This window comes from Protopterus annectens, chromosome 1.part0, assembly GCF_019279795.1.
Source record: "Protopterus annectens isolate FY-2018-M chromosome 1.part0, PAN1.0, whole genome shotgun sequence".
Lineage (NCBI taxonomy): Eukaryota > Metazoa > Chordata > Ceratodontiformes > Protopteridae > Protopterus > Protopterus annectens.
The window spans coordinates 740,686,883-740,714,777 of NC_056725.1; positions in this window are offsets into that span (position 1 = coordinate 740,686,883).

Genomic DNA, 27,895 nt, shown 5'->3' on the forward strand with positions numbered 1-27,895 from the left:
CATTGAGTCCAGGGGGGGTAGAGGCATTTAATCTGATTTGCCACCTAGTCTCAAGTTCGGCAAGTTTCTTTTTAATGCATCCTCCCCTTGGATTCTCCTTGGCCATATCTAATATACCGAAATAAAACTCATTACAACCATTTGACTGGGCAATGTGCCTCCATAAGGCATTCCTGGTGTCTTCCTTTTTGATATTATAATAATGATCATAGATCCTTTGTCGAAGACACCTGTCGGTCTTCCCTATGTAATAACAGGAACACTTCATACAATAAGCAAGGTAAACTATATGTTTTGTCCTGCAATTTTAAAAAAAGTATTTAAGCAATGGAGTACTGTTTTAGGATTGTTCTGAAGAAGTCTATATAAATTAGATGAAAGCGCTCAACAACTGAATTTTATCTGTAATAAAGAAGTGTTTTATCCTCAGAGTGTGTCGGTGTGGAACTGTGTACGGGTAAAGGAACAAGCTATTTTGTTTTATTTCTATTGTCGACGTGTTCCTTAGTGTTTTCGAATCATTGAGAAACTCTCTCAGCTGGCGATTAACCCTTACATCACTAGATGATTAACTAGTTGGCTCATTGACAGAAAATATATATTTGAAAGATAGCGAATAACCTCTAGCAGTAGAGTTGTCACCATTGGCATACCCAAAGGATCTGTGTTGGGTTTTTACTGTTTGGAATCTATTCCTCGACAGTCCAGACTAAAGTGTATGGCCTTTAGCTTACCATGTTCACTGATTATTGCATATTGGGTGCAATCATTGAGTCTACCAGTGATGTTAACATATTACAGGAGGGGCTAACATGGACAAAAGATTGCTGCCAAACCCACACAGTCTACAAATAAATGCAAAATGTGCCATTATGTTTGCCTTCTGCACAGTGGAATTCCCTACTAATTCCAGCATCGACAACATCCCCCTAAGTTCAAACCCAGTGAAGCAAGACCTGCAAACACACATAGATAGCAATCTGAACTTCAACCACTAAGTTTCCACAGCAGTATGGAAAGGGTATGTCTTCCACCTAATAATTCAGGCCAGCTTATCCAGATCTGAGGATGTTATAACAACACTGTACACAACCCTCATCAGAACACTAATAGAGTATAATGCTCCCATTTGCATGCAGCTCACCAGACACCTGCAGCAGCTGAAGAGACCACAGAGGTTTCTCACCCAGAAAATACAGGGCCTACAAACCATGCCATGATGTATATGGATGGATTGAAAACAGTGTCACTGTAACCAGTCTCTGACCCTGCCCTGATGGAAATACTGCACATCCTCAAATCAGCTATAGCTGATGACATCAGCAGAGTCTGGTGAGAGGAAGATGGTAGTAGCAGTGTTCTACATGCTGGTGGAAAATGCTCTCTCCAGTTTAAACAAGTTCACAAACTCACACTCACATACAAACACACACCTCAGTTGACTGCAGTGAGAACAGAACCCCTACCTATCTAAGTACACTCACTAGAAACTTCAGTATTAAACACAAGCACCACAGTACAAGTCTCACTTGGAGAGTGTCAGACATTTTATAAGTGATGACATCAGCAGTGTCTGGTGAGGAAAATATAGTAATAGTGTCCCACTTGCTGGTATAAAATGCTCTGTGTAATGTCAATCAAGTGTACACACACACACACACACACACACACACACACACACACACACACACACACACACACACACACACACACACACACACACACACACACACACACACACACACACACACACACACACACACACACACACACATACACACGCACACACGTTGCCTGCAGTGAGAACAGAACTCTCTACCTAAGTACACCAACTAGAGAACTGTATAATTAAGGCAAGACTACAGCTCAAGTCTGGCTTAGAGAGTTTCAGACAACAGTTTATAGGTGATGACATCAGCAGTGTCTGCTGAGGAGAAAATGGTAATAGCAGTGTCCCAAATGCTGGTGTAAAATGCTCTCTTTCTAATGTCAGGCAAGTACACACACACACACACACACACACACACACACACACACACACACACACACACACACACACACACACACACACACACACACACCTGTTGACTGCAACAAGATTAGAACTCCTACCTAAGGGCACCGACTAGAGATCTCAGTATTTTTACAGCAGCACCATGGTACAAGTCTGACTCTTACAAAGCTGTAGGACAACATACAGTGGATGACATCAGCAGCGGATGCTGGAGAGAAGATGCTGGGTGGCCTGCATGAAATGGATATGTGGACATGTACAAATGTCAAAATATTGGCAAACCATGGGATTGGAATGCTAACTGTAGGATACACACTTATGATCCTCTAGATAGACATGCACACACCTCCCAGTTGACAACAACGAGAACAGAACCCCTACCTAAGTGCACAGACTAGAAAGCAATTAATTTCATGCAAGTGCCACGGCACACATCTGACATTTATAAGGCTGGAGGACAACTTATAGTGCATGACATCAGTAGTAGATTTTTGGAGGCCTGAATGAAATTGATGTGTATGCATTTCCAACTGTATAAATACTGGTACTCCATGGGATTGAAATGACTGCAGGATACATAATTATCATCTTCTGAGTAAATAGACCGACAGGCAGCCACACACACACTCACACCCCAGTTGACTGCAGTGAGATTAGAACCACTACCTATCCAAATACACAGACTGGAGAACTCTGCATTTTATGCAAGTGCCATTGCACAAGCCTGGCTTTTACATGACTGCAGGGCAGTTTATAGTGGATGAATGACATCGGTAGTGGATACTGAAGAGAAGATGTTGGAAGACCAGCATGAAATGGACAGTTAGCCATGTCCAACTTCCAAGTTATTTAATCTCTGCATGTTACCAGACTGATGAATGTATAATGTGTAGTATTTGGTGTTATGTTTTCAATGTGCAGGCATACTTTAAGATACAGCTTTATAAACATTATGCAAACAGGCATCCATATTACTACAAGTATTGGAAATCTGAATGTGTATTGTCATTCTGAAGATTTCCATGGTGTATAAGACAACATTTGTTATTTATTTATGTAGTGTAGTTGATATATTTGTGAACAACTTCTGAGAGACCAAGGTTGCAGTGCATGGGGGAGGTAACAGATGGCTGCATTGTACATATGTGTCTTTTTCTTAGATAGTGCCTTTATTTTGTTTGTATTTTCACATGTAGTTTAATGTCATGAAGACTAAATGGACAGTAAACAGAAGTAATACATGATATTGTACACTTTGCATAGTGCACTGCTGAGCAGTGGATTTCTGTGATGCCTGGCAAAGTGTTTGCGTATCAAACCACTTAGACCACAAACCAACAAGTAAAAACCAATAGTACAAAAGTCTTCCAGGCAAAGAGATAAACGAAACCAGACCAGTATTTATTAAGCACTTTTCGTCATTCATGATGTAATAACTCCTTCAGATCCGGTTCTTCAGATTCGGATCTGAAGAAGTTATTCCATCGTGAATGATGAAAAGAGCTTAATAAATACTGGTCTGGTTTCGTTTATCTCTTTGCCTGGAAGGCTTTTGTACTAAAGTGTTTGCGTATGCAAAATACACATTTCTATCACATTCCATGTCTGCAGTTAAGCAGTGTGCAGATGAAACCCTCAAAAATTCTGAGATTTCTCAGTATTACGGGTATGAAACACAGCTGCTGCTTACCTGACTCTGTGGCAGCAGGAGTAAATGCATTTACACATTTCTTGTAGAGACCAGATGATATAGGGTTCATATCTAGGTATATACATTTTTAAATAAGTTGTGATAATGCAATGAAACTATTCTTTATACTACATTCACTGTGTGCTACTGTGTATTGACAGAGGGAAGCATGGTTAAGTGGCATTGCATGAAGGTAACTGCACCACAGAAGAGCCCTTCACAGATGCTTGGCATTGTTGTGTGATGACAAACTCTGAGCAAACATAAAGGCCAAAAATTGAAGGGCTCCATTGTTTTTTTTTTGTTTTTTTTTTGTTACTAATGTGTGTGGTGTCTGATTCTATTTTTTGACTAGATTATAGGTTTCAAAATGGGGGTAGCTAGGAAAGTGGTGAAATGGGAGGCAAGCAGGGGGAAGAACAAAAGAATGTGCAGGAGGGAGGGAGGTAAGAACCATAGCTATCCACTTCTTAAATATGTACAGAATATTAGCTGAATTTGGGCTGTCACCTCAACAAAAAGGGGTGACAACTAAGAAATCATGTTGTTTAGTCAACTGGAACAAATCAAGTGTGTTAAGAAGACATGTAGGAATAGAGAGCTATGCATGGGGCATTCACATAAGAAGGGTAGGTGAGGAAGCAAATGCAAATAAACAGATCAAATAAGACAAGACACAGGGGTGGTGAGGGACACAAAAGGTTGGGAGACACCATGACCGGGGTGAGGAAGGGGACAACACAAGCCCATGCCTTTCAAACGTGGGTACAGTGAGAATCTAGTCCTCAGCTGCAGGGCTGTCATCAATGTGCCCTTACTTCACTGGCTTCTTCAGTGCTTGATCTCTCCTCCTCTTCCTCCTACTGACCATGAGGAACAGCAGCATCTCCATCCAGAGTAGTGTACACCAGTAATGCAGTGAATGACCCTACACACAAACCCTAGCATCTCCTGGTGGGTGATGAAATCCCCACTACTCCCGGAGAGTACCACAGCACCAGTTGCCAGAGTAATGCTACCTGAGGGTGCAGGTAGTAAAGGGGCAGTAGAGGCAGTACTGTTAGGTTGGGTCCCAGATGTGTTGGAGATTAGTGCCAGAGCCAGTGGGGGGGGGCAGGCTGAGCCACTGGGGTTGGCTTACCTCCCTCTGCTGTAAAATGTATAGTGATTTCTTACAGATTGATGGCAGAGACATTTTGATGACACATAATAAAAAAAGAGATGAGGGTTGAGGTGAGAGAAAAAAAGAGATAAAATTAGTACAGCATCATCATATGTGATATACAATGCACGATCACAATAATACAACTATTTCATCTGAAGTTTTACATTTAAGTATACTTCCTGACAGCTACAAACTATAACTATGGATTGCTCAAAATAATCCTTGCAATGTGCAGATATACCACACATATGCTTGGTCCCATTATACAGACCACAGTTAACAGCAGGGCATTTATGCTACTTGTGTAGAATTTAATTTATGCAATATTATTAAAGAATTGCAATATTGTATAGTTGTTACTCATGGTATCTGAAGCCACAACCTCTGACTACAGTCTTACACTTGACTCCTAAACTTGGTTTGTGCTACAGACTGATGCATGCATGCTTGCTTTTACAGTTAGGAAAGGCTTGCTTGGTTTGCTACTTCTGTATTTAAAATAAAACATTTTTCTTTATATTTTAAGGTTACAATAACGCTTCTCTTGGGCTACTTATATACCACTTGCTGCCCTCAGTCTCTTTAGATGACCAGTATGGGCCTGCCTGATTGCAGCTATTTTAGAATTAGCTGTGAAAAGAAAAGATCAGAATAGCATTATGCCTGCCAGTCTTGCTTATACTTACCTTATTATGTATTATAAATTCTCTTTATTAGCATGTGTATACAACTGTGGGATGTTGCTAGTTCAAAACTTATCCAACAACTGGTTGAGTGATCCCTCATGTGCCTTTTTGGGTTGTTGAAGTGGTGCCTACACTGTTCTCCAGTGCATGGGATGTCAGTTGCACGAGATACAGCCTTGGCCAGACTATTCCAAGCCTCAGAATTGTACTGGGAGTCAGAATAGTCCCCCTGCAAAAGCCTTTGGTTGTGATGTTTTATCAGGAGTCCAGTAAATATTCCGGACTCCTGAACACCATGCCCATGCACCCTGAATTGGACACCTTCCCCTCTAACAGCAGACAGGTCTAATCCCAAAGCAGTGCAATAGCAACTAATGATTTCCCACCAATTCCTGTTATGTTTACTAGTAGTGCGCAAACCTGAGTAATGATACCAACTGTGTTTGTATGATGTTAAGTGGAGAGCAAGACTGCCAAACAGAGAGGAAAGCAATTTCTGAAATTGGAAGGCTAATATGACACGACATTAGTTTAAGGAGTGTCTGTTGCTGTAACTGTTTGGTGATTTAACTTTGCAGACATGCCCTGGGGGCATAAATTTCATGACCAGACACTGTTTGTTTGGCTTTATACACTGCTAAAATTGATTTTTAAACTGTGGGATTCAATCCTATGCATAGGAGGAGAGCATTTTTTTCCACAGCAGTGATTTTCTGTCTTTGCCACAGAAAATGTTCTTCTCAGACATAGTCATGAATCATTTATAAATGCAGATGACAGACTGAGGTGTTAACCATGTATGTGTGTGACCTGATAAGGTCCTTGTACATACATTAATTTGTGTATATGCCTTATTTAAGTGAGAAGGCCATCCAATTCCAGACAGCAGAATTATACTTACAGAAACATAGCAGACAGTATGCCCTGAGGCATACATCAAAACCTTCAAAACACAGGAAGGATGTCTTATCCCTCATACATTTACTTCATATCAGCTCCACTATTTATAATTATGTATAAAGTATTATAAATTATATTTAACATAATGTAAAATGGAACAACAGTAAAATGCCTCCTCTAATGCCTTTCACATTCAACCTGTGGCTACAACTCTTATTTATAAGCTTCTCAAGAAACTTAAGCCTTGTACTCCATCCGCTGACCAACTCCCATCAGAATACCTACAAATTGCTGCAGAAGCTATAGACTACCCCATATCCATACTTATTAATAGGACTATCTCTGAAGGAAAAATCCCCACCTTATGGAAAATATCTCATATAATTCCTCTACATAAAGGGGGCTCCTCTACTGAGTTCTCAAACTTTTGCCCTATTGCCTTACTCTCCCCATTAGCGAAGATTATGGAAAGATGCATACACAAACAATTTCTCAACTACCTTCTACAAAACAGACTTCTAGCCAATTGTCAACATGGTTTTAGACCTTCCCACAGCACTACAACTGCCCTCCTCTCCTTCACTGACACTATAAATAACAACAAGAACAATAATCTCTTCTCCTCTGCTCTATTCCTAGACCTGTCAAAAGCCTTAGACATGGTGAACCATAACATACTTCTTGACAAACTAAATCGCTATTCTCTTGGCTCACAAGCACTTCAATGGTTTAGGAGTTATCTCCAAAACAGGCAACAAGCAGTGCTATGGGACAACAACCTATCTTCCTTACTCCCAGTAAACATTGGGGTTCCACAAGGCTCTATCTTAGGTCCCCTTCTTTTTTCTTTATTTATAAATGACCTACACGTGAATATACCCCAAGCCATCTACATTCAATATGCTGATGACTCAACTTTAATCTGTGCTGCTAATAATGTTTCCTCCCTCCAGTCCCTCACCCAAACAGTCTTCTATAATGTAGAAAAGTGTTTTATGGAACACTCTCTCCTTCTAAATCCCAAAAAAACAAAACTTCTTCTCTTCACTCCTACTCACAAATCTTCCACACCTTTCTTCACTATCTCCTCTAATAATGCTACCTGTATTAACCCAGATATGACCACTCGCCTATTAGGTGTAACTATTGATAACCGTCTTAATTTTGATGACCATATTAACAACACCATTAAATCAGTTAACAAAAAGATAGGTACTCTCTACAGAATTAAACCCTTTCTTAGCCCAGCAGCTAGAAAAACCAGACCCACCTGATCTCCACCCTTTTCTATGCCTCTGCTGTATATACTAACTTATCAAAAAATGACATGACCAAACTCTATACCTGTTATAATAGTATATCTAGATTCATTACTGCTACTCCCTTCAGAACTCACCACTGTCTCAACCTCAGGCAACTCGATTGGTTAGAACTAAATAGCCATTTACTCTATCAACAACTACTTATCATTCATAAGTCCCTTTACTACCCTGATGCTACCTCTAGCCTTACAAAACTTATTTCACCTTATAAAAACCTAGCTACACTACGCTCTGCTAATAAACTCCTAGTAGCCTTGACTAAATCTTACAATAAAGCTGGTGACTCATTATTTTCAAATTCTGTTGGGAAAATCTGGAATCAACTCCCTCAAGAAATAACTAACCTAGACTCCACACCCCTTTTCAAAAAACACATCAAAGAACATCTTAAAACTCAGTGGCTGTGTCCTTGTGCTAAACCCGACTGAAATTACTTCTCCCTTACTCCTAACTTCCCCCACTCTCCCCTAACTGTGCCTCTAAATAACATATTTAATTGATGTCAGCTACTTCTTTTATATTGACTCTACAAAAAAATTGTTTTATTTTCCTTCTCCATGTTATGTCATTTTGTGATTTTCTTATCAGTTTTTATTATTCTAACTTTAGTATGCTGCATACCTGAAATTTGTATTGTTAACCGGCTGTTTTTTGTTAACTTGCCTTGTGTTTGCTAGTTTTTTGTTAAATTCTTACACAAGCCTACCATTGTACTTTTTGTATTTTGCTTATCATGTTTTTGTTGTTAATGTTTGCTTACTTCATGTAATTGGAGCTTTTCTCCCCGGGCCTCTACTGAAAACGGATATATGTCCAGCTAGACTAGCCCGGTCAACAAATGTAAAATAAAAATAAATAAAATAAAAATAAAATAAATGTCTGGAATTAGCTGTATGAGAACCCAGGACCATGTGTATGGCAGCCCTGCAATTACACCTGTTGCCACAGAAATATTGAAATAACACTTAAATATTTTCCTACTCATTACTATATACTGAAGTGTCACAACAGTAAAAGTATGTTGCACTTCCTGTATTAGAACCCAGGATAATCTGTATTACAACCATAAACTTAGACTTGCAGCCATATGAATAGTTAAATAACAGTTGCAGAATTCTCTGTTCTTTCATAACTTCTGTGTGTTAGCCACAATGCAACCCTATTTAGCATATTTGTGTGGTGCCCAGCAGAAGTAATGGATTGAATCCATTTTGAAATTGTTGACTGCTTTCTGTCTGCAGGTGCTCGATGGCTGCGGGTGTTGGGGAAGCTTGCTATCCAATGCACAATGTAATTTAGTTGTATTGCATGGTGGAAAGCAAAAACTGCAACAATGTATCCTTTTTGACATTTAGAATGTCTACACCCTATCTGCAGGTATTCTGATTGCTTCCTGTCTGGGCCACTAGTCCATGTGTGTGCACTGCTAAGCATTGCACAAATGAAATAAGCAAAGCTAAACATGACATTTATTGCATTTCTTCATTTCCCATGTTTGAGGTAAGCTGTTCACACTGCAAACACTGGCATTAAAAAGGGAGGGAAATTATGAGAAAGGAAGAAAAGAACTATATTAAATAAACAACACTACAAAACTGATGCTGGTGCACAAGCAACATTTTATGCAGGTATGAATTTGAACACTCATTCTAATTAACTTTCAAAACACACTAAGGGTGTCTTATCCCTCTTTGCCACAGAAACAACTTTGCAGCAGAGAATGAAAATCATTGTGAATACAAGCAACTGCAACATCATCCACAGTATTAACAAGACATATGACAGTTGTTTTTGCATGTGTTAATTAAAGATGTAGTGCACTGAGTGATCACACAACCATTTATGACTATTGCTTGCATGCATGCAGCTCTGTCTTATGTCTTTGTGTTTGTTGCTCATGCTTGTCTTATCTGACCAGTAATCTGAATCATGTAGTCTGTAAGGCATTCTGTATCATTCTCCTTAAAATATATGAGGATATTAAATGGCAATATTATACAGTTGTCAAGAAATAAAGGGGAGGTTGAATGTTCCTGAACATAAACTGTTAAATGTGTGATACTTACTTACATTTAAAACCTTGATACCATTAGTTCTATACTTTGTATGTCTAACCTGGCTGACACACCCACTGGAGGTAAGGAAGACTGAATTATTAATGTGTTTCCTTCTCCTTACCAGTAATGATTTACAGATGTAATCCATTAGCAAAAACACTGAAGGAGTACCTGGACTATGTTTACATCTGATACACATAGCTAAATATTTGGTATTTAGCAATTCTAAAGAGTTCACACCTCTTTTGCATATTCATCATGCTCACAGCCCTGAATGTACACTATAAAAATGAAAATGTGTAGCTAGGAAACCTGAAGGTGAGGAGACTTGTTTATGTGGATAACACAGAAGAAAATTTTACTTTGGGATTTATTTGCACAGAAGACTGCGGATCTTGATATGATATGAAAAGTAAATGTCCTATACTGTCAATGACACAGGGATGTTAGCATTCTAGGATGGCCCATAGATGCCTCTGGGGAAGTGGTGGCCACAGGTAGGCATGACTGGCAGTTGCATAAAATTGAATGTTCTGTGGTAAATGTGTACACATATTTTTGGGACAGTTTATTTGATAGCACATTTAGCAGTTCACTGATGGTTTGTTAGCAAAATGTGTAATTTTCCTATTGTTTTGGGGGTGGGGAGCCAAGTTCCTTTTCTGTGCTGGCACAAATAAAATTTGCTGTTGTAAGACTCCTTGTTTTGGATCCAACCTTTTTTTATATTTGAATATCCTGTTTTTTTGTTTATTCAGTGGGTAATGTTGAAATACTACATTTTATGTATTATATCTAAGCAGTAATTGTATTTACATGATATTTATGTTTATTATCCTACTTTTGTGTTTTATGTCACCTAGGACTATGGCACCCAGGCATCCCAATACCCACAAACTCCCATTCAGTGACCCTGAGAATGAAGTCATTGTGGAAGCATTTAAGTGACATGGTGCCTTTCTGCTTGAGAGAGAATGTGGGGATATGTCTGACAGAACACAAATTTGGCAGCAGATAGTGGCTGATGTGACTGCAGTAGGTGGCCAGAACAGGACATATGATAAGTGTGCGATAGGGCACCTGACATAATTTCATCTGCCCGCAAGAGAGCAGCTTCAGTAGCCCATGAATGGATGGCTACTGTGGGGAGGCTGCTACTGAGCCACCACTGATACCAAATGAAGAGTTCCTGTCCACTGTCAGGGATCCAGACAGAGTGCACAACAGTATATCATTGATATTGGTGCTTCTGTTTCAGTGAGGAGAAGTATGTCCCAGGAGGAGCTTCCAGGTAGTCTTACCTATTTCAATTGTTAAATATTTATTGTATAGTAAAATATTGACAGCAATGCCTAAGTTCTGTTTAACGTTTTTTTTGGGTGGGAATAGTTGTAGATTGATACAGTTAACAACACATTCTAGTTGATTACACATGGCTTGGGGTGAGCATGTCATCCATGTCCTTGCTACAGTAGCATTAATAGACATATAAAAGGCAAAAAGTTTTAACCCCCTGTGTTACTGTCCTTACCTTTTGCTTAACTTCTTCCAAGTCCATCCTCCACAGGAAGCCTACAATCATCTGCACATGGTAAGCCAAACATTTTTATGTCAGTACTGATGAGTAGTTTAAAGAAATATTTATTTTATCCATATGTGCAATGTAGGTGTCATGGCTGTTGCATGTATTTGTTTACTGCCTGTAACAGTGGCACTACTGTTAGCTTGTTAGCATATATTGGACTATAGTAGTGTCAGTATTAACTTCTTTCCTGTGTTAGTTGCTTATTATCACAGGTGATCCTGACAGTGGAAGTGTAGGACTCTTACTACTTGATGTCAGAGTATCAGTAGGCTCTGATTATGATGGTGGCCAAACAGAGGCACAATGGGGCTGCAGAGGTTGAATCTGACTCTGAGGTTGACATTCAGCCACCCCCTTTATTTCCATCAGACACAGCCAGTAGGCTTACACCAATCCATTCCAGTAAGCCCTCAGATATTAAACAGGTGGAGGGTGAGATACTCAATCAGGGTAGAGTGGTTACTGTGGCTTCATTGCCTGTTGACTCTGGCTGTAGCCAAAATGTGGCTGAGGTGCCACAAAGGATCGTTGTTAGGGGTGCTCAGCTGTCCATCCTCCACCTGATCCAGGTGTGTCTTCCCATGCCACTCAACATATGTTTAGGGCCATCATGGAGGCTCAGGCACATTCCAATAGGTCCTCCAGAGAAATGCTTATGTTGTACATGTGGCACAGGCTGACATGTGTGACTGCCTCCACCATGTCACAGATTCAGTGGATCAGATGAATGACATGTTGGAATGGCCATTGTCTGTAATAGAATGTCTGCTGGGAGGGGCAAGGCACCCACATGGTGGTAGGTCAGCCACATCATCTGATGTTAGCTGACATGGCCATGCCTGATCACACTCCCATAGTGGCACTACTTCCACTGCTCTGTCAGTGTTTGAGGTGTCCACACCCAGATATGGTAGGTCATGGGGTCAGGGTCCTGGGCATCCTGGTGAAGAGAACTCATCCAGCTGACATCAGTCATGTTCAGGTAGCAGCAGTGCATCTGATAGTGGACATGGACATGCCAGTGCAACGTCTGGCTGAGCCAGTTCTCGAGGTCAGTTACAACAATGATGAACTGCCACCTCTACTATGCACTGCTCACACCAGTTTGACATACCAAGATGTAGAGCTAGTATAGAGCTTGGCTGTGTTCTTGCAGACACTCACACACTACTTTCTCCTGGAGGGCCCATACAGACACACACACAACAGTTACATGGTTCATCCATGAGGCTTAAAGCTTATTCTGTCTCAGTGGCCATTTGTTATTTTATCCAAATGTCTGCATGTTTCCTCTTTCTTACTCCCACACACTCACTTATCTTTTGTGTCAACCTAGGTTTCTTGCCCCCCCCCCACTAACACCCTGTGCAAGTGATGATAACTGTGCCATATTCTTGTTTTCTATATTTTGGATTCAGGGATACATAAGCTTTGTGTCTGATGCTCAGGGTGCATAGCTGATTTAGTGCTTAGTATATGCTTAGTATATCTGTGTTTGTGATGTTGTTTTGCTAATTGTACTTTTGTCAAAAAAGTTTTTTTGCATCAGTATTTTCAAGAATCGTCTGAGGGTTATGAAATCTGAAACTGAAATGTGTCTCAATGCTTTCTAATTTCTGTCTTTAATGATTTCCCAGTACAAAAGTATGAGGCCAAACTGAGGACATTAGGTGGCCGTCAGTACTTTTGAGAGGTATAAATGTGTGACTCTTTGATGCCTGAGGCCTACTGCTTGATAGAAGACATGTATTCAGATAAGTCTCTGCTGTCATATGTTAAAGTCATTGCTGTACAAATTACCCACCTTTTACTTGCTTACATTACCAAGTGACAATATGCAAGGATATGGCATTCATCTGTATTATTACACAATTCTGTTTTAACACCACTGGTTCAACATTTGCCTTGTAAATCCAGCAGTTGCTACAGTTTTACTTTAGGGCTGAATTTGTCTGATGCTAGGAGTACACAGCATTACATGCGTAGGTAAAGGCTGTGACTGTTGCCTGGCATCAATGTTACTATATGTATGTGAATAGGATGAAGGCTTTAACCTCTTAGGTGGTGAGTGAGTGTGCTATGCATTACCTCTTTTCCAATGTGAGGGAATATTGAGCATGCCTACATCTGCCTATACCCACAACAGTTATTGGTTCCCCCTCTGACTTCTCGTCTGTGTGTGGCTGTGGTGACCTTGCCATTGTGGGATGTGTGCCCCTTCCCCTTGTTGATCCAGCTGAAGCTGTTTCTCAGGATGATGTTATGAAGCATGGCACAGAAGATGAAGATTTCAGTATATGCACATGGACGGTATTGCAATGCAAGGCTGCTCCAGATGTATCTAGGCAGCAAAACCATGACTTCAGCAGCCCAAACACTCACTCTATGATATTTCTGGTATGAGTGTGTGCCTCATTATGGCATTCTTCAGTAGCTGTGTGTGCATTTCTGATGGGCGTCATCAGCCATGGTTCTAGAGCATAACCTGCATCCCCCAGTCAATGACCTTGTGGGCTATTACCACTAGTGAACATCTGATACAGTTGAAAGGTGTGCCAGATATGTGAGTCATGGTAACTGCCAGGGTTGCCAGCACACACATTCAAGATGATTCCCTTAGCATTACACATGACTTCTCTGTTACCCGGGTGGTACCTTGATTTCTATATGTGTACAATCTATGGCACCCAGTATTTCAGGATAGTATGCTATAGGGTAGAATTGCTGCATATTGGTGGCCCTGTCCTTAGGAGTACAGGTAAAATATATGTTGTCACTAGCATGTTAGAGCATAGCATTCAGGAACTGATGGAGGATCCCGGATGTTGTTGCCTATGACATCCCCAACATATTCCCTGTTGGTCTCTGAAAGGTTTCTGTAGTTAAAATTCTAAGTAGTACACATATCTTTGTCTCCACTGGCATTGGTTCTCCTCATTTTGCACTGGGTCTGAGATGGGGATGACAGAGGTTGCAGAGTTCTTGTAGTGTGTCTCTATCCACCCTGTAGTGCTCTACAATATCCACATCATGCAGATTGCGATAAGTTAACTGGGGTCTGAAAACTCATCTCCTTCTTGGCCTTGTCCTATTGGCAGCAGCAGTAGCATAGACTTCAGCCTATTACACACTCACATGAATTAAAGCAACAGCAACCCCTAACATTCTTTCTGTGTAGACTCCCTTCCATGGCTGTATTCCAATAGACTTTGGATTTCTCAGGGAAAACCAGCACTGAGTCTAGACGGTTGTTTTATAGCTTGTTGAATAGCTCCTCCATCTTGGATTGGTTGATTAGCACACAATTCAGCTGCCTATGCTGTAATTAGCATGCCACAGTGTTTACTTTAGTTGCATGTCTCTACACACGTAGAGTCACTTACTGAATACAAAACAGTGCTCTACCATGTGTTCATTGCAGTGCGATGCTCACATGGTCTAAATATTAAGTTTGTAATATTTTATAATAAATGTGCAATTATTCAGAAATCACTCAAGTTGCACACATACTGTCAACAACATTTTGTTCATCCAGCCAAGAGCTTTCATATGAGGCTAATTAGTTCTCCCTGTGCTACTTGGTTGTCAAGATATTTAGAAAAACATGAAATTTATGACAATGGGCCAGATTCATGAAGGCTTGCATGGAGTCTAAGAGTAGAGTAAGACTCCAGACAGCCAATATGTCTGCTGAGCGATCCAGGAACAGCTGGAAGGGGCGTGCATGAGAGCTCCTAAGACTACCCTTGCACGGACAGTGTTATGTTATGCAAATTACCTCATTTGCTGCTGAAAGCTATGCAAATGAGGTAAATTTGCAATCCAAGAAACACTAACCTGTCCGAGTAAGAGTAGTGTTATTTGCAGAAATGTACTTCGTTGGTAACAGAGAACCATTCTGCAAATAGCACAATGGAGCTATGACAGCTCCAAATAAAGGATGCATCCAGTTGAGGAAGCATGCCAAAGGCCAAATATAAGGGCACTGGCATTTTTATCCATTGCAAAATAATAAAAAATAATTTTTTCCCCGCTCTCCGATGTTTAAGTGTAGCGCAGCACCGCACAAACGTGCGGCGCTCTAAAAACCAAAAAAAAAAAAAAATTAAAGCAAAAAATAGGCATTTTATTAAAAATATTCATCTGTCATGCAGGTGAATGGCAGGCTGAAGACAACATGGCTACTGAGTAGTGGTTGCTAAGGGGGAAGCTCAGTCTGAGAGATGTAACCAAGCATTACTAGGCAATCCTATGCAAATGAGGATAAGGATAGTGAATCCCAATTTTGCCTGCCATTTGAACCATGTCCCTAGAGTGTAAGAGTAGGATTAGGGGAGTAACAGAGTAACAAATAGGTGACATCATGAGGGGGTATGTATCAAAGACTGTAAGCTTACTGGAGCTGAGTGGCATGTGTTTGCTGTAAGTGACTCAGGACTGGAAGAGGCATGTCTACAGTTGTCTTAACTGAAACTCAGAAACTGAAGGTGTACGCCATGGATATCACCAAAGTTTCTTGCAAAGATGCTTACACTGTGTGCGTGCGTGTGTGTGCCTGTAAACCCGTCTAAGCCTCTGTGCGCGTGTGTGCACCTGTGTAAGCCTGTGTAAGGCTGTCTAAGCCAGTGTGCGTACATGTGCACGCGCCTAAGCCTGTGTAAGCCTGTGTAAGCCCGTGTAAGCCTGTGTGCGCGCGCGTGCGCGTGTTTGCACTTGTTTGCGCGCTGCTGCACCCTGTGGAAACAGAAAGGGAAAAGGAAGGAAAAGAAGTAGTAAGAAGTTAAGCAAGGAGAACTGGCAGACCTACCAGGTGAAATCAATCAGAATCAGCCAATTACACAGGCAGTACACTAGCCCAGCCCAGCCCAGCCCAGCACTTAAAACTCTACAAACAACATTCCCCATGTTTTTCTCAGAAACACTGCAACACTGCAGTCTACAAAGAGAAGTGAAAACTTAAAAAGCTCAACTGAGACAAAAAATGTTAGGGGCTGCCATTGCTATTATAAGGTAACATGTGCAAGATGCTGAGGGTGGTGCCAATGTGAATGCTGCTGAGCAACCCACAGTGAGGAGACGGAGAAGAGTGTACAGACCCAGGGTAACCTACCAGGGGCTACATGAGCTGGAGATAGTGGAGTGCTGTAGAGTGGACAGAGACCTCCTGCAGCAAATTGTTGAGCTGTACAGGCCATGCCTCACACACAGAACCAACAGAGGGGAACCCATCCCAGGGGAAACTAAGGTGTGTGTTGTTCTAAGAATACTAGCAACAGGTACCTTCCAGAGACCAACTGGTGATATGATGGGGATATCACAGGCATCAGCATCCAGGGTACTGCACCAGTTCCTGAATGCCATGTCAGCACATGTTGGTGATCATGTATACTTCCCCAATTCCCGTGAGGTATTGGCCAGCAATATGCATCTCTTCCAGCAAATAGCGGAATACCCTGAGATAGTGGGTGCAATTGACTGCACGCACATACACATCAAAGCACCAACCGATGAGCGGGGTAGGGCCTACATCAACCGCAAGGGCTTCCCCTCCATCAACTGCCAGGTCATGTGCGATGCCCAGGGCATAATACTGAATGTGTGCACTGGCTGCCCTGGAAGCTACCATGATTCCCATATCTGGCATCTGACGCAGCTGTACCAGACATTTGCCAATGGGGACATCCCTGACGGCCACCTAGTGGGGGATGCTGGATACGTACTGGAGCCATGGCTGATGACACCCATCAGAAATGCACACACACCTGAACAAGAACTCCATAATGAGGCATACGCACAAACATGAAATGTAATTGTGCGTGTGTTTGGGATGCTCAAGTCACGGTTCCGGTGCCTGGACACATCTGGTGGAGCCTTGCAATACTCACCAACTACATGTACCCAAATTGTCATGGTATGTGCCATGCTACACAATATGATCCTGTGAAAACAGCTGCAGCAGGAACAGCATGGGGCAGGGTCAAACAGCCCCCTACCATTGCCAAGGCCTGCACAGGCACAGCGTGACTCGGAGGAGGAACAACCTGAGCCTACACCAGTAGGCAGAAGGAGGCGTGCCCAGTATGCCTTGGCCTTGGCAAAGAGGCAACGCATAGCACATACACTGGCTCAGTAGGAACCCTGGAAATGATACCTCTCTCTGACTCGCACATAAAATAAAAGGGATGCCTAACTTGACACCACCTGTTTCCAAACATGTATAGGGAGTGTAGTATGTGCATCTGACATAAGCAGCCCTGCAGCACCACCTGAGGCATGATTCCAATTTTTTAAGCAATATAAAGCAGTGCTAAGCAGCTTTTACCAATATTTAGTATATGTAAACAAAATTGCCCGTGCTAACTAGCGCAATGTCAGGCAATGTTGAGCAATGTTGGGCAAGGTTGGGCAAAGTTGAACAAAGACAAGTAAACATGCTCATATTAGCTTTATTGTCTCTTAAGCAGTCTGGTCTGCCCATCATGAAAATAAAAAGCAGTGACAGGGCTCGAACCCAGGATGCTGTGCACTATAGTCACAGTATTGAACCTCTAAGTCATGATAGCATTTCAGTAGCACAGACACAGCAGGACAATTGTACAGTAATGCAAACACAAAGAAATGCTGTAACATGCCCCTAAAGATGCATATGGGTAACCTCCCCCACAGGCCTATGCAGACAGAGAACATCAGGCTAGGCGGTGTGATGTGGGTTGTGTAGGCCATGAAGTTGCAATCTAATATATGTGGCATTGGACGCTAAGAAGTGTAGTACAGTAGTATGCCTCAAGCCAGTACGATAGGCAACAGTACAGACTGAAATGGTGTACCGTACATAGCAGTGCAGGCATAGCAAATGTGTATAAGTGTCAGGTGAACCCCCTCATCATATGTACACCCACAGTAACAATCAAGTGTGAACCCTGGGTAGAAATGTACAAAGAATAGATGTCCCCCCTGTATGTAGAAATGTTGATAAGTCTATGTAAAGTGTCTCATGGAAGCCCTGCAGGTACAGCATGATCCCTGTTGATCTATGATGCAAAGGTGAGGCCTGCTGTAAAAATACAACTTGATTTTCCATACACATATAGTATAAATGTCTATACTGGGCCTGCTCAAACACTCCAACAAATGTAGTGGATTTCATTCAGCATCACACTGAAAGGTCATACTGGGCATGCTCACACACTTATGCTAAATACGGAGGTGATAATAAGGGATCTATGGACAAATGTGGATAGACATCTCTACTTCCAGAAACACATTCACAAAGTTGTCAGAAAATCATGCTATGTGTTCACACAAACTGCCAAGGTCTGTGCATGTAGGTCAAAGGAGGTTCCCAGTGCTCATCAGTCATCAGACCCGTCAGAGAATACCACAACACACTTGTGATGAATCTGACTAGGCACGTTCAGCAGCCAGAAAGACCACTGAAGTACCCTAACAAGAGGATTACTGCCCTCAAACAGTTGCCCCATGCAACAAGACTGAATGTAACCCAATCTGTACTCTGTTGCATACTGTCAACTCAGGAGATCTCTGCCCAACAGACAGGTCCATGTCATGGCTACACTCAGATCTGTTCTGAGTTACAGCTCAATGGCACTAAATATACAGACCCAACTGATATTGCCAACATCCTGGCAGATAGGATCAGTGTTAACTATACCCCTCTCTCACCCATGGAAGAGCACATCTCTATAGTGGAAGACTGCAAAGTTACTTTAATCACGGCTGCACATGTAAAAAACACTCTCCAAAGCCAGTATCACAGCAGCCATGGGACCAGATAACTTCACAGGCTGTGTTCCACACAAACCACAGAATGAACAGGCACCACACTGATGTACCATGTTCAGTCATAGCCTCACCTCATTCTTTGTGCCTGTTAAATGGTGCACAGTGATGGTTATCCCACTACACAAGGGTGGAGACACCATGGACCCCAGGAACTAGCACCCCATTAGCCTGACAAGCCCGCTCTTCAAGGCCATGGAATGTATCATCATACAACATATAAAAAATTACATTTGTAATCCCCAAACCCTGGACCACAACCATGTTGGGTTTGTAAAATGCAGATCATGTCACCTAAACCTGATAGATGACATTGAAGCAGTAAACAGAACCATCGACATGGGTAAGGTTGTTCACACGGCCTATGTTGATCCTGCCATGGCTTACAACACCACCCCACACTCTGGAAATATAGATAAACCCACTAAACTAGGTATAAATTGATATGTCACAAGATGGGTTGACAACAGGTTTACTGACAGAACACACACTGTGAAAGTAGCAGACTCCAAGTATGACTTTGGACCAGTGATGAGTGCAGTACCACAAGGTCCAGTCCTGTGTCTTGTCCTGTTTAGTATCTACTTCCCTGAAGTAAACTTTAACATGGAAGGTCTGTGGCTACTGAAGTTTCCAGAGGACTGCAAACTAGGAGCCATAATTGTAAACACTAAAGATGTGGACATCCTACAAAAGGGCCTCATTGAGACAGATGGCTGTTGTCAAAGCCATGGACTCTAGCTCAATGCCAAAAGGTGCATTGTCATACCCTTTGTTAAAAACGCTGTAGCCAAGAACTACAGCATAGGCGGTAGTATACTTAACACTGAAAGTGTGACAAGAGACCTTGGGTCACAAGTGGACACTGGACACAACTGTGATAATCACATCCCCACGGTAGTAAGGAAACCCTGTTATGTGGCACACCTCATCACAAAATGTGTCTCATGCAGAATAGAAGAGGACATTGTTCCCCACTACTCATCACTCACTAGAACTATAATAGAGTACAACGCCACTTTTGCTATGTACCTCACAAGACAACTACAACAACTGGAAAGCCTGCAGCAATACCGCACAAAGAGCATTAGTGGCCTGAAATGCATGCCATACACAGACCATCTCAAAATGCTCCATCTGTACTCCCTTGCATATCGCCTACTCAGATGTGTTCACTGCCTAACATACAAAGCTATGTCAAACGTAGAGCTGTTGGACATGCTCCATGTAAAACACTCACAATCCCTCTGACCTTTGGACCCAAAACCACGAGTGAAATACAAAAGGAAGGGGTGTACCCATTTACCTTATGGATACTCACACCTTCAGGTTAGTGGCACAGCAGGAGGCCTTGGAGACCATGCAAGTGCAACTAACATTGGGCAAAGCTGCTCATCAGATTGTAGCCTACTACAGATCACCTACCTTGTCACAGGAGCCTCACTCAGTATTCCTGAGAAAGGTCCTATCAAACAACATTATATGAGGTGATTACAACTACCCAAACATTGAGTGGGAGAATTACTTGTGTACAACGTCCTTTGCCCAATGTTTCTTAGAGTTTAAAAGCTCTAACACCCTGGAACAGCTGGTCACCATGCCCACTAGAGGTGACACCATACTGGACATGATCATCACCAACCATGGGGTACCAGTGTTCCACAACAGAAATAAAACCTCACTGGTAATATCAGATCAAAAAGTAATCACACTGGACATCCACATCCCCCCCCACCCAGTCATTGAAACCACCATGAAGACATTTTCAAAAGCAAACTGCACACATCCCAAGACCAAAGTGGAAAGTTCCAAAGCCCTCTTGCTATAGGATAATGGTATACAATCTGCCAAATCAGTTACAAGTGCATCCAATGAGCATCTACAGGGATGCATGGATTGAGACATCACAAATAAAACCAAGATGCACTCCTCCAAAAATAAGAAAACAATCTGGTGGTCATTGCCCATAAATAAGCTAGACAACAGAATGAGGAAACTAACACCTGATAGAGCCAACTTCACTAAAGGAAAGGCATCACTGATCATTATTAGGAAGAAGCAATGATCACTCATAAAATAATTCAAGGACACTTTCAAAAGACAAATTGCCAAGGACTGTAAGAATAACAACCACAAAGCCTGCGGTAGCTATACCAGACATGTAGGTGTCAACTTCCAAATATGCTGTCAGCTACTGACAAATGGCATGGAATACACTGAACCAACTTTCATTGCCCACATCCTGGGGGACAAGTTCAGTGTAAACTTCCCCCCATCACCCGCAAAAGGGCCTGTGTCCATCACAGAAGGATGCAGAGCCCCAGATGTCATGGACATGCAGGTAAAGACATCCCTCTCCAAAGCCAAGAACACAGCATCAATGGGACTGGATGGTGTCCCAGGCTGCATCTTACACTAGGCCCAAAGGGAACTACACCCTCACCTACATTCACTGCCCAGACTCAATCGTACCACAGGGTATGTACCCAAAGAATGGCATACACTAACAGTCGTCCAGCTCCACAAAGGGAGTGCCACAACAGAACCTGGAAACCATTGCCCTATATGTCTACTCAGCCTGGTCTATAAAGCTATTGAGCAAATTGTCATGGAACCCATAAACAGAGACATTGGGGACCTCCAGACACTGGACTCTACACAACCTTGCCTTGTTAAAGGCAGATCCTGCCTCCTTAACATAGTTGACTTACTTCAAACAGTTACCAAGGACATAGATGGAGGTGAATGTAGTCCACACAGCCCACCTGGACCTCACTAAGGACTTTTTACACCATTCCCCACTCTGTCATCATGGACACACTTACCAGCCTGAACATTAACAACTATGTCACAGGATGTGTGGCCAAGTGGCTCACAGATCAAACACACATGTTCAGAGTTGTGGGTGCCATGTCCAACTCTAAGACAGTCACAAATGGCATCCCACAGGTCTTGGTCCTGGGACCCCACCTGTTCAGTAGACACTTCTCAGAGGTACAGGCAAGCACGGGAGGAGTATGGCTGAACAGGTTTGCAGATGACTGCTAACTGTGGTCCATAATCGACTCTATGGCTGACACACACATCCTCCAGAAGGGGCTTACAGAGACAGATACCTGGTGTCAAAACAATGCCCCAAGAAGAATGCCAAAGAATGCATAGTTATCCCCGTTGGGTAAAACAAAGTGCAAACAAATTATCACATAGGTGGTACTCCAGTATGTATGGAGAAAGTCATGAAGGCCCTGGGGACACAATTAGATAGTAAACTCTCCTTTGATGATCACATGACCAAACTGTTTAGACATTCCTTCTATGTAGCCCACCCAATGTCACCTAATGTAACCCACTTTGTCTAGTCTGATGATGTCACCATCCTACAAATATACCTGTGGAAAATAGAACTCACAGTAATATGTATAGCATGTAGTGTAAATGCGTACACCTGTAGTATCATAAACCAGTTAGGTAGGGATTTGAATCCTGCACTTGACAAGTGTGTGTGTGTCTGTTTGTGTGTGATCTCCTTGGAGAGGAGCAACCTTTTTGGAAAGTACTCAAACACCTTAAAAGTGGTATACTAGTCCTTGTCAGGTCTGATGATGTCACCATCCTACAAATATACCTGTGGAAAAGAGAACTCACAGTAATGTGTATAGCATGTCATGTTAATACATACTCCTCTAGTATTATGAAGTAGTTATGTAGGTGTTTGAATCCTGCACTTGTTGAGTTTGTGTGTGTGACACTGTTGGTCAATGTGTTGTGAGTTTTATTTTTACTACTGTATTACATATCAGTATGACACCAGTATGTGCATTGCGCATGTGAGGTAGCTGTGTGGCAAATACATATACATACATGTGACCTCAATTATTGCATGTGTGGGAACCCTGCTTTCTCCAAGAACACATCTGTCATATTTTCAAGAGTGTGCTGCTGCTTTCCAGACCTTCGGTCACATCTGTATGCTTGTGACAAGGCCAGCCACTGCAGTGATTCCTGGCCTAGGTCAACTGTGTCACACACACTCATTACGGTTTCTATAGAATTGTGTAAGTGAGGGTTTATGTCCGAGGTATATGTCAGACCTGTTCAAATGCAGCAAGGTCTATCAATGATGGCTATTCATTATAGATGTACAACAACCTTTGTGGATATGCATGCAGACCTCTTATTGCTTATGTGATCCACCGAGGGATTTAAACATACCTTTGGAAATGTGATTATCAAAGGAGAGATGACGTACCACTTGGTTGCATATACACATCGGTACCTGTTCTTCATGTTGGTGGCTACTACCTATGTAGTACTGTGAGGATACTATGTTCCGTAAAGGTGGATGACTATGCTTTGCTTGGCTTATAGCTTTACAGCATGGGTTTGACAAAAGGGATATGTCTGTGTGATACCCTTGTGGAAGATGTGTGTGTGTCATCTGGAGAATGCATTATAGGCCACAGTATGCATTACCAGATGTAGACGGACATAACCCTACTGTGATTGCTTGTACCTAAGAGAGCTATATACCAAACAGGAGTGGTCTCAGTAATGGGTGCAGGTGAATACCACTGGTTACTGGTATAGTATAGTATCTGAAGGATCCGCATGTTACTGTGTGCCCTATATCTGTGTGTCAGTTGTCAAGACATCATCTAACGACTGGCTATGGTCAGGCTGTTGAAGTTATGTATACTACCAGAATGCAAAACAATGACAGATAGTAACAGTATCACCCACAGCACAGTGTCAAACCATGTCATACACACATGTGTAGTCAAGTTCCGAAATGTGTGTAGTACAATGCATACTGGTCACCAATCAAGACTATGGAGTGTTACTGTGTAATACAGGGCATGTCACCCTGCCCAAGTGTCCACTATGCATGTACATGCAGACAGTGCACCTCCACCATGTTCACAAATGTACACCTGCAAATCTGTGCCACACACATCCCACACATACTGTCCACTCTCTAACACATGCTGCCAATACTACACACATCAGCCAAGTGGCAAGTGGGTGGACAATACACTATTGGAACTAACCCTGGTGCAAACATTACTACATTGCAACCATAGCTTAAATGCATCATGCCTGCTCAGCTACACCTTCAATCATATCATTACACTGTACTGCTGTCAACATGCTAACATTGCTATACTGCTATAAAGTCACCCTGTGCATCAGCACCATGGTAGCCTGTTCCTGCATCGATGTTACAGATGACAGGAGGTGGCACAGGTTTCATCATATGCACAGGGTGTGTTGTTAGTTTGCCAGAGGCCTACAGTGAGCTATACAATCAACATGTATGTGTGTGTGTGTGTGTGTGTGTGTGTGTGTGGGCCAAGAGTACTGCTATGGGCCAATGTTGATGTAATGTGTGCGGGTATGTGGTAGCCCTAGGTGTCTTGTTTATGTGTGCGTGTGTCTGCATGCACACAGTTCCACCATGTGGCTGCCATATATGGGTATTTGTGGGACAGCCACAGACTGTACCTGCCAGGCTTTACAGATCACCATCTCTGGCCATGGATATGGTACCTGTGCCTGGCAGGGGTGCTACTGACACTATCAGGTATTAAGCCTAACTGGGTACTATCCCCAGAGGTAGATGGATGTACACTGGACCCAGGTCCCTGCTGGGACTGTCCAGAACCACGTGCACATGGTCTTCTAGGATGGTCTATGGACAGCCCACCCCCAACATTGCTGGGGCTGGTACTGGCACTACAGGAGCAGCTGTGACTTGAGGGATGTCCGCGGTGACTGCCAGCTGCTGATGTTGCTGGCATACATCCATGTCGATGACTCAACCATCCCGCACTGTCCTGACACATGGACATGACATTGCAGAGGACATCTAATGTCTCACCCAACTTCTATCAGTGACCTCAGTGTAATGATAGATGGCACCTGCTAGGTCATGGATACTGTCAATTATGGCGGTGTTATGTGCCCTCTGTGCCCTTAGTCCCTGTCTGGTGTACCGTTCCATACATGCCTGTGCCTCCATGACAGCCTGGAACATGAGTAAGGTTGTAAGACCTGTAGCACATCTGCCAGTGGCATGATGAACAGCAGTGCTCCGAGGAGAACCCCTGGACATCTGCCTATGTGGTACCCTTCCAGACATCTGGGTATGGCTGCTGTGCCGGGATGCATATGCCATAGATACCATTGTATAGATGTATTGGCAGTATGACTATGTGCATGGATGGGGTGGACACTTGTGTATTGTCGACTGTTGGCCCAATGACAGACCCTGGCAAACATGCCTGTTCCTCAACACACCTATCATCATTATCAAAATTATGCTCAGTGACATCAGTTTCCCTGCTGCAGTGAACCAGCCCAAAATCAGCACCTGTGAGAGGAAGACAGGAAACACACTTTACGACCTGTACATAATGTCGGCACACATGCACACATGCACATATGAACACATGAGCACATGCACACATGAACACATGAACACATGAACACATGAACACATACACACATGTACACATGCACACATGAACACATGCACACATGAACACATGCACACATGAACATATGCACACATGCACACATGAACACATGCACACAAATACACTCCCCACTAAAATGGACACACACACACACACACACACACACACACACACACACACACACACCACCAGCAATCCAGAACATACTCAATAGCGTGTGATGGTGGGGTACAGTATCACAAGCCAAACATTTATATCAAACTTGACAGCATGCAGGACGTGTGTTGCTCAACAGCATGCAGTGTGATTGTAGACAGCCCTTGCTAATAACAGTATACATGGCTTTGATGCATGTGTGTTTTGTTCAGTGATTGGCCTCACCCTGGAACGCAATGTGTACATGGACACAACATTGCTGTGCAAGTATTAAAAGCTCTGCAATGTCCAGTGCACCATCACTCACAGGTATACATACCATGGCTGGATGTGTATCAGTGTGTCACATAGATATCCATTTATGATTAGAGCATCTGTGTCTTTATCAGATAACTGTGGACACAGGTTTAGCACATGCATGCTATGTATACACACAGGATGAGTGGTGCATGTATACCTGACGGAATACCATTGTTCAACATAGCCATTGTACAGTGGTTATGGTGAGTGTAGGACATATTGTGGACATGCCAGTGCCAGCCATGACATAGCATGCTACCACAGAACTGCAACATTAAACATCATACATGCACAATGTGTGTCATGTGACCTATACACATAATAGCATTACAAGACATATGTGCGTCACTTTGTACAAATGGTGATTGCTATGCATATTGTGTATAGGTGCATATGATTGCACACACACAACACTGAGGTGCATAGCAATTAATGATATGTGTAGTACTGTGGCCACTGTAACTGGATGGGGAGTAGTACCATGAGACATTATCATGCAGCATCATGTGGTCACTCAAGGCTACTAATGTGTGCCAGACTGGCACATAGCATGCTGTACCTGAACTGCAGTACCATGGCTACATTCACCATTTCACGGCCAGTTGTTACATGGGTTTGTAAGGTGCCCAATAGGGGGCATTGCCCAACATGAATGTGTTATGTGTTGAAGAGTGTCACACAGCCACATGAGAGGCCTCTACCCCTTAGGTATATTATGTGTGCTGTGTGGATGACATTTGGGATACTGGAGTGTGACCTTACAGTGGGTGTCTGAATATGCCATGTGTAGTATGTTAACGTGTACTGCGTATGACACAGTTGTGTATGTTGTGTGCATGTGTATCGACTCTGCCTATCCAACGTCCACTACAGTGTTACCACAATTGTGTGGGATGCTCTGTGTATTGCATGTGTTTGAGGTAGCTACTCACGTTACTGAGATGTGCATAGTCTCACAGCAAACATGCACAGCATGCATTATGCGCTGGTGTGTGACGTGTACATGGCCTACACCTCACCTATGACATGCACATTTAATTAGCAATATTAAATGTAGAAGGCACTCACCAGCATGGGTCTGCTGCCTTGCTGTCACACCAGAGGGACTTACAAGGATATGAGACAGTTTGTCAGTGGCAACAACTGCGGCATTACTACTGTGTGTTTGCAATCTCACAGTAGTACGACTGTTGACAGTCACAGGCCTGCAGATTATATTCCTAATTATTATTATTGCACAACACTAGGCACCACATCTTGTAACTACACAGTACACATCTCACATAAGCATGATCTACCAATAGAGGTAACAGTAGTGTACAGCTATGCCATGTTACCTGCACGCTCCATGTCAACTTGCTGGGTGGCTCCGGCCTCCATGATGATACATGTTAGTTGTTTTTGTTGTTGTTGGTCAGGAGCCACCTGGCTCAGGAGCAGCTCCTCCACTCTGGTGAGGGGGGATGGATGGCTACCCCACCACCTGTGGCAAGCTGTTGTCTACGGATATCAGACACATGCTGCCGGACATGTCTAATTAAATCACTGCAGTGATGGCGTACCTGCTCATATGTCCAGTTATGCATGCCTATGTCATTTACCCTACGGACAAGATCTTGCCACAGTGCAGTCCGCTCATGCTGGTCTTTGCTGGTTCTTGAGAACAGCAGGGCGTAGTGCTGAACCATGGTGGCTGTAATCACTTCCTCCTCTGCTGGGCTATATGAGGGATTACGATGGTGGG